The sequence below is a fragment of the Mastomys coucha genome, chromosome X, assembly GCF_008632895.1.
Source record: "Mastomys coucha isolate ucsf_1 chromosome X, UCSF_Mcou_1, whole genome shotgun sequence".
In the NCBI taxonomy this organism is placed as follows: domain Eukaryota; kingdom Metazoa; phylum Chordata; class Mammalia; order Rodentia; family Muridae; genus Mastomys; species Mastomys coucha.
Window position 1 is genome coordinate 108,997,664 of NC_045030.1, and position 9,087 is coordinate 109,006,750.

The 9,087-nt window shown below is 38.3% G+C and overlaps 1 pseudogene across 1 annotated transcript; it reads right to left on the bottom strand.

Moving 5' to 3' along the window:
- Window positions 1–74: 74 nt before the first annotated feature.
- Window positions 75–436, bottom strand: LOC116093980 (annotated as a pseudogene). The gene has a single exon (XR_004119913.1). The product of XR_004119913.1 is annotated as a BET1-like protein pseudogene (transcript).
- Between the last annotated feature and the right edge of the window lie 8,651 nt (window positions 437–9,087).

Consider the following 9,087-nt stretch of genomic DNA (forward strand, 5'->3'; position numbering starts at 1 on the left):
TTTTTTGTAGTCAGGTCCTTAGGAAACCAGGAGAGCAGGTGTACAAGAGCCTGGCTGCCCTCGGCTCCTATTGGCTCACGTCCTTGTCCTTGACAAGAGGTAGGAGAGGATGAAGAAGGCCACAATTAAGACCACAGCCATACCACATAGAAGCTTCCGGTTGTCTCGCCCAGACCGTGCCACCGTGGAAAAGCGCTTCACACTCCCCGTGAGTAGGCCAGTCACACTTGTGAAATCTGAATCCATGCCATCTAGGTACCGGTTCTGGTCTTCTGTGTCCCTATCAATGTCCAAAGCCAGCAATTTAAGCCTGGTAACTTTGGAGGCCAAGCTGTCAGCCATCCGCTTGTTCTCTCTGTCTAGAATCTCCTCCACAGCACCAGAGGTCTGAGCTCGAGTCCAATCTGCCATCGCGCCCTCCAGGGACCCACTCAGGGAGTCCCTGTTTTTAAATTTTAAGTTAAAATTAATCTGAATTTCTATGCAAAAACACGAGTATTACATGTTACCTTGGCAAATATGTATGTTGTATATTACTCAAATTAGAGCCTTTTTATCATCTCAAATATTTATCTTTGCTGTGGTAAAAACATAGAGTAAACTTTATTCTGACTTTTAGAAATATTCAAAGAATTATCATTTATAGTCAATCTACTATGTAATGGTACAAAAGTACTTATTACTATCCAACAATAACTAAGCACTCTTAATCAGCTTTTCTCCATTGATCCCTCTAGTATAGGATAAGCAACATTCTCCTTTCAACTTTTGTAAGATGAACATGTTTGAATCCCCAATTTTAATGAAATAATGTACTTGTTCATTTCATTAAGCATAGTGATCCTTGCTTCAGTTTATGTTCTAACAAATGAGATAATCTCACAGTTCTTCCTGGTGAATACAATTCCACTATGTATCAGTAATTTTTCCCTTTTTTACTTTTTTGATATATATACCCAATAGTGAGATTGGTAGGTCATATAGTAGTACTATATTCAGGTTTAAAAATCCTCAATCCCTAGAAATGGGCAAAAAGACATGTTGTTGTTGTTCCTGTTGTTATTGTTGTTTTTATAGTAATCAGGGGCAGAACAGATGACAGTCATCATTGTTCATCCTATCTTGATGCCTGGCTTGGTGGCCAGAGCTGTCTTTTGCCTAAGATTCATATAAATCAAATCAAATCAAATCAAATCAAATCGAATCAAATCAAGTCAAATCAAATCTAGACAGTACAGTACAGGAGGAGGAAGACAGCTAGAGACCTGCTGACTGCCATATCACCCACAGACTTGCCCTCCAGTGCATGGCACAAGCAGGCTATAGACATACTCTTGCTACCATGCCATGCACCATGGATGCAGGATGTCACCCAGGGACTTGCTAGCTGTGTGGCTAGCCTGAAGTAGAACCATCACAATGTGCAAATTTGTGATTGTCACATTACACTGGACAGCACAATGAAACTGCCTCTGGAGGTGTAGGTGTAGGTGTAGGTGTAGGTGATTGGCCTAGAGGACATGAGAGCCAGAGAGCTGACCCTGTCTTTTGCTGCTGATGGCTTCACTAGGTGGCCTAGATGGAGCTATACTGGAGAATTCCCACCCAGTGCTCTGAATTGGCCACCCCAAAATCTATATCATCTGAGAGGTTCCTTTATTGCTGAGAATAGTTTTGGCTATCCTGGGTGTTTTGTTATTCCAGATGAATTTGCAAATTGCTCTTTCTAAGTCTGTGAAAAATTGAGTTGGAATTTTGATGGAGATTGCACTGAATCTGTTGATTGCTTTCAGCAAGATGGTCATTTTTACTATATTAATCCTGCCAATCTATGAGCATGGGAGATCTTTCCATCTTCTGAGATCTTCTTCAATTTCCTTCTTCAGAGACTTGAAGTTTTTGTCAACCAGATCTTTCACTTGCTTAGTTAGGGTCACACCAAGTATTTTATATTATTTGTGACTATTGTGAAGGGTGTTGTTTCCCTAATTTCTTTCTCTGCCTGTTTATCCTTTGTGTAGAGAAAGGCCACTGATTTACTTGAGTTAATTTTATATCCAGCTACTTTGCTGAAGTTGTTTATCAGCTTTAGGAACTCTCTGGTGGAATTTTTGGGGTCACTTAAGTATACAATCGTATCATCAGCTAATAGTGATAATTTGACTTCTTCCTTTCCAATTTCTATCACTTTGATCTCCTCTTGTTGTCTAATTGCTATGGCTAGGATTTCAAGTACAATATTGAATAGGTAGGGAGAGATGGAGAGAGTGGGCAGCCTTGTCTAGTCCCTGATTTTAGTGGGATTGCTTCAAGTTTCTCTCCATTTAGTTTGATGTTGGCTACTGGTTTGCTGTATATTGCTTCTACTATGTTTAAGTATAGGCCTTAAATTCCTGATCTTTCCAAGACTTTTATCATGAAGGGATGTTGTATTTTGTCAAATGCTTTCTTAGCATCTAATGAGATGATCATATGGTTTTTTTCTTTGAGTTTGTATATATAGTGGATTTTGTTGATGGATTTCTGTAAATTGAACCATCCCTGCATCCCTGAGATGAAGCCTACTTGATCATGATGGATGATCGTTTTGATGTGTGCTTGGATTAAGTTTGCAAGAATTTTATTGAGTATTTTTGCATCGATATTCATAAAGGAAAGTAGTCTGAAGTTTTCTTCCTTTGTTAGGTCTTTGTGTGGTTAGGTATCAGAGTAATTGTAACTTCATAGAATGAATTGGATAGAGTACCTTCTGCTTCTACTTTGTGGAATAGTTTGAAGAGTATTGGTATTAGGTCTTCTTTGAAGGTCTGATAAAACTCTGCACTAAACCCATCTGGTCCTAGGCTTATTTTTTTGTTTGGGAGACTATTAATGACTGTTTCTATTTCATTAGCAGATATGGGACTGTTTAGATCATTTATCTTATCTTGATTTAACTTTGATACCTGGTATCTGTCTAGAAAATTGTCCATTTCATCCAGGTTTTCCAGTTTTGTTGAATATAGGCTTTTGTAGTAGGATCTCATGATTTTTTTGGATTTCCTCAATGCCTGTTGTTATGTCTCCCTTTTCATTTCTGTTCTTGTTAATTAGGATATTGTCTCTGTACCCTCTAGTTAGTCTGGCTAAGGGTTTATCTATTTTGTTGATTTTCTCAAAGAACCAGCTCCTGGTTTGGTTGATTCTTTGTATAGTTCTTTTTTATTGCATTTGGTTGCTTTCATCTCTGAGTTTGATTATTTCCTGCCTTTGACTCCTCTTGGGAGAATTGGCTTCTTTTTGTTCTAGAGATTTCAGATGTGCTGTCAAATTGCTGGTGTATGCTCTCTCCAATTTCTTTTGGTAGTCACTTAAAGCTATTAGTTTTCCTCTTAGGACTGTTTTCATTGTGTCCCATAAGTTTAGGTATGTTGTGGCCTCATTTTCATTAAACTCTAGAAAGTCTTTAATTTCTTTTTTTATTTCTTCCTTGACCAGGTTATCATTGAGTAGAATGCTGTTAAGCTTCCACGTGTATGTGGGAATTCTATTGTTTATGTTGTTTAGAGGAGCAGCCTTAGTCCATGGTGATCTGATAGCATGCAAGGAATTATTTCAATCTTCTTGTATCTGTTGAGGCATGTTTTGTGACCGATTATATGGTCAATTTTGCAAAAGTAACATGAGGTACAGAGAAGAATGTATATCCTTTTGTTTTAGGGTAAAAAGTTATATATATATAATATACATATGTATATGTATACATATATGTGTGTATATATATATATATATATGTTAAATTCTTTTGTTTCATAATTTCTGCTAGTCTCACTGTGTCTCTGTTTAGTTTCTATTTCTATGATCTGTCCATTGCAGAGAGTGGGGTGTTGAAATCTCCCACTACTATTGTGTGCTGTGTAATATGTGCTTTGAGCTTTAATAAAGTTTCCTTTATGAATGTAGATGCCCTTGCATTTGGAGTGTAGAAGTTCAGAATTGAGACTTCATCTTGGTAGATCTTACCTTTGCTGAATATGAGCTGTCCCTCATGATATTTTGATCACTTTAGGTTGAAAGTCAATTTTATTTGTTATTAAAATGGCTACTGCTAGGTTGTTTCTTGGGACAATTTGCTTGGAAAATTGTTTTCCAGTCTTTTATTCTGAGGTAGTGTCTGTCCTTATCACTGAGGTGGGTTTCTTGAATGCAAAAAAATGTTGGGTCCTGTTTACCTACCCAATGTGATAGTCTATGTCTTTTTATTGGGGAATTGAGTCCTTTGATATTAATAGATATTAACGAAAGGTACTTGTTGCTTCTTGTTATTTTTGCTGTTAGAGTTGGAATTCTGTGCATGTGGCTCTCTTCTTTTAGTTTTGTTGGAAGATTAATTTTTTGCTTTTTCTAGGATGTAGTTTCCCTCCTTGTGTTGGAGTTTCCCATTTATTATCCTTCGAAGGGCTGGGTTTATGGAAATATATTGTGTAAATTTAGTTTTTTCATGGAATACTTTGATTTCTCCATCTATGGTAATTGGGAGTTTTCCTGGGTATATTAGCCTGGGCGGGCATTTGTGTTCTCTTGGGGTCTTTATAACATCAACCCAGGATCTTCTGACTTTTATAGTCTCGGGTGAGAAGTCTGGTGTAATTCTAGTAAGTCTGCCTTTATATGTCACTTGACCTTTTTCCCTCACTACTTTTAATATTCTTTCTTTGTTTTGTACATTTGGTGTTTTGACTATTATGTAGTGGGAGGAATTTCTTTTCTGGTCCACACTATTTGGAGTTCTATAGGCTTCTTGTATGTTCATGGGCATCTCTTTCTTTAGGTTAGGGAAGTTTTCTTCTATAATTTTGTTGAAGATATTTAGTTGCCCTTTAAGTTGGGAATCTTCACTCTCTTCTATACCTATTGTCCTTAGGTTTGTTCTTCTCCTTGTGTCCTGGATTTCCTGGATGTTTTGGGTTATGAGGTTTTTGCATTTTATGTTTTCTTTGACTGTTGTGTCAATGTTTTCTATAGTATCTTCTGCACCTGAGATTCTCTCTTCTATCCCTTGTATTCTGTTGGTGATGCCTGCGTCTATGGCTCCTGACTTCTTTTCTAGGTTTTCTATCTCCAGAATTGTCACTCTTTCTGATTTTTCAATTGTTTCTACTTCCATTTTTAGGTCCTGGATGGTTTTGTTCAATTCCTTCACATATTTGGTTGTGCTTTCCTCTAATTCTTGAAGGGATTTTTGAGTTTCCTCTTTTAAGGGCTTGTCCCTGTTTATCTGTGTTCTCCTTTATTTCTCTAGGGGAATTATTTATGTCCTTCTTAAATTCCTCTATCTCTATTGTGGGATATGATTTTAGATACAAATCTTGCTTTTCTGGTGTTTGGGGATATCCAGAGCTTTCTGTGGTGGGAGTACTAGGTTCTTATGAAACCAAGTAGTCTTGGTTTCTGTTGGTAGGTTTCTAGCATTTGTCTGTTGCCATCTGTTGATCTCTGGTGTTAGATGTTCTTGATGTCTTTGACTAGAGCTTGTTCTTCTTGTGGTTCTATAAGCCTGTGTCAACACTTCTGGGATATCAGCTCTTCTCTGGTAAGACCTGTGTGTAGAGGGCTGTGGATCAGCAGTCCCTCCTAGGTGCAGATGGAAGAATGAAGGACCCTGACCCAGGTGCCCTGCTACTTCTGCAGCTTGTGCTTCCTGGCTGGTCCTGTCTTGGAAAGTCACCAGAGACAAAATGGCGATCTCACCTGAGTCCCAGGGTCAGAGCACTCCCTGGAGACAAGCTCTACTTGCAGGAAAGGTGTGGAAAGCATCAACATCTTTCTAAATGGAGAAAATAATTGAAGCACTTCAACTGAAGTCAGTCATTTTCAATATGGAACTATAAACACTGATGCAATAAGGCAAGAGGATAAATTTAAAGAGATATAAACAGAAAAATCAGAAGTGAAATTATCTCTATTTGTACATGGCATGAGGCCATATATGAGATCCCAAAATAATAAGAGAAAACTTTTCTTCTGGAAATTATAAACAAATTCAGCTATGTGGCAAGATATAGAAGGCACTATGCAGTCTTTTAAGAGAAGGAAACAACCAACAGCCCTAAGCAACTATGATGCTTCTGATACTTCTGAATCAAAACAATGACCAGCATGGCACCATAATACTAAGGCTGAAATCATGATGTGTGTACCCTGGCAGTAACCAACAACCCACTAATTATATGTACCCAAGGCCTGCTCAAAAAAAGGAAAACCCTGCTAGATACTGGAATTTAGCCAACTACCTGAGATAGTGATGTCATAAACCTCTCAGGAGAATCTACAGCTGCTAATTTACTAATTCAACTTAATTCCTATCTACATTCCAAATATTTATCTTTATACCCATAGATAAGTATGTCTTGCCCTCATCAAGAAAACTTCTCTTTACAACAGATGGAGACTATTACAGCATAACAGAACTGGCTGAAGTGTAGAGAATGATCATTTGGAATCCAGCCCCAACTGAACACAATTTCTTCACCTATGGCTCAAAGTTCATGTAGAATAGGTGGCAGAAAGATAGTAGGAGGTAGAAGAACAGGAACTTTACCACAAGATTGTCTCCTAGAAATGTCAGAAAGGCTATGCTCATAGAATTTTAACATAACTGACCAAGCAAGATCTAAAAGATGATGATACTAACAGACATAATGATATGAAGCTTTATATGAAATACTAATATGAAAGCTCATAGGACTGAACTAAGACAAAGAACTATGTATAGATGGGAAATTTTCACAATGCAAGAAATGGGTCTTCCTCAGGAAAGAGATGCCTAATTGGTTATTGTAGAGGTTTCAATAAGAATGCCCCTGCAAGCTTATATACTTGGTCACCAGAGCCTGTCATTATTTGAAAAGATTAGGAGGAAATATTGTAAACATCACTTTTATTTCCTCAGACAAAATGATGAGATGAGACCAACACTCAAGCTTTATGAGTATATGGCTTGGGCTGAATCCAGGGCATTCTTTTCTTGGTTCTAACTACAATCTACTTTTCAGCAAGCCCTGATATTGAAAGCTTAAGCTTCAATCCTCCATCTGCTAACCTATACCTAGAATGATTCAGCTTTCCAGAATAAACTGCTTAATAAACTCACTCTTCTAGCTCTTTCTGAACTATGGCTGGCAGGTTCAACTCAGCTGTTCTGGCTCAAACTTCTCTCCAAGCTGACTGATTCAATTGGCCTGTGGTTGAATTGCTCTGCTTAGAAAACTGTACCTCTGAACTAAACTGAACAGAACTGACTCAACTTCCAACTCCCTTCAACCACTGTTTATGTAGACTCTCTTTGCTGTGCTGGTCTCATGAGAGTTGGGCATACCCTGGTCTGTCAACTCTTTCTCTGATTCATCACTTTGTGAGCCTCTCAATTAGACATCCCTTTCAAACATGGCTGTTCCCTTCTATATTCCAGCCAGAGAAATTAAAGATGTGTTTATATTCTATCCAGAAGGAGGAAAGTTACTAAGGTGTATCTATATTCCAGCTGGATCACACAGACCTAGGTCTTTGGATGTGATCCCCTCCAGAGCTGCCCACATTGCTGGATTAGAATTTCTGTACAAACAATGTCATTGGGAGTGGGTTTTAAAGTTTCAAAGCCCATCCTAAACCCAGATTCTCTCTTTTTCTGCAGCCTGTGGATCTGGATGTAGAACTCTTAACTACTTCTCTAGCATCATGTATTCCTGTGTGTTGCCATGTGATGATAATGTACAAAACCTCTGGAACTGTAATCAAGCCCAAATTAAATGCTTTCTTTCATAAGAGTTAGGAAGTGTGGCCTTGTAGAAGTAGGTATGACTTTGTTGGAGGAGATGTGTCACTAGGGAGTGGGCTTTGAAGTTTCAGAAGCTCAAGGCTTGCCAGTGTATCACTGTCACTTCTTGCTGCCCGAACATCCAGATATAGAACTCTTAGCTCTTTCTCCAGCATAATAAGGGACTAAATCAGCAATTTGAAAGTATACCTGAAAGCTCTAGAAAAGAAAAGAAGGAAAATCAAGCACACCAATAAGAAGTAGAACGCAGGCCGGGCATTGGTGGCGCATGCCTTTAATCCTAACACTTGGGAGGCAGAGGCAGGCAGATTTCTGAGTTCGAGGCAAGCCTGGTCTACAGAGTGAGTTCAAGGACAACCAGGGCTATACAGAGAAACCTTGTCTCAAACAAAGAGTAGAATGCAGAAAATAATCAAAATCAGGGCTAAAACCAATCAGATAGAAAGAAAGAAAACAATACAAAGAATTGATAAAACCAAGAGCTCATTCTTTGGAAAATCAACAAGATAGACAGACCTCAGCCAAACTAACCAAAAGAAAGAGAGACAGTAGCCAAATTAACAAAATCAGAAATGAAAAGGAAGATATAAGAAGAGACACTGAGGAAATTCAAAGAATCATCAGGTCTTATTTCAAAAGGCTCACTCAACAAAATTAGAAAATCATAATGGAATCAATGATTTTCTAGACATATGTCACTTACCAATGTTAAATTAAGGTCAGGTAAACTATTTATATATCCCTATACTCTCTAATAAAATAGAAGCAGTCATCAAAACTCTCCTCCCCACCCCACCCCTCAAAAAAGGGGCCAGATGATTTTAGTGCAGAATTCTACCAGGCTTTCAAAGAAGAGCTAATTTCAATACTCTCAAACTATTGCAAAAAATAGAATGAACACTGCCAAACTCATTCTATGAAGCCACAGTCATCCGGATATCAGAACCACACAAAGATTCAACAAGGAAAGAGAATTTTATTAGATATTTTCTTTATTTACATGTCATATGATTTTTCCTTTCTCAGTTTCCCCTCCAAAAACAAACAAACAAACAAACAAACAAAACCAACAAGAACAAACCCCTGTTGCCTCCCCCTCCCCATGCTTGCCATCCCACCCTCTCCCATTTATTTACCCTAGCATTCCCCTACACTGGGGCACAGAACCTTCACAGGGCGAAGGGCCTCTCCTCCCATTGATGTTCAACTTTGCAATCTTCTACTATACACATGCTGCCAGAACAATCAGTCCCACCATGTATAGTCTTTGG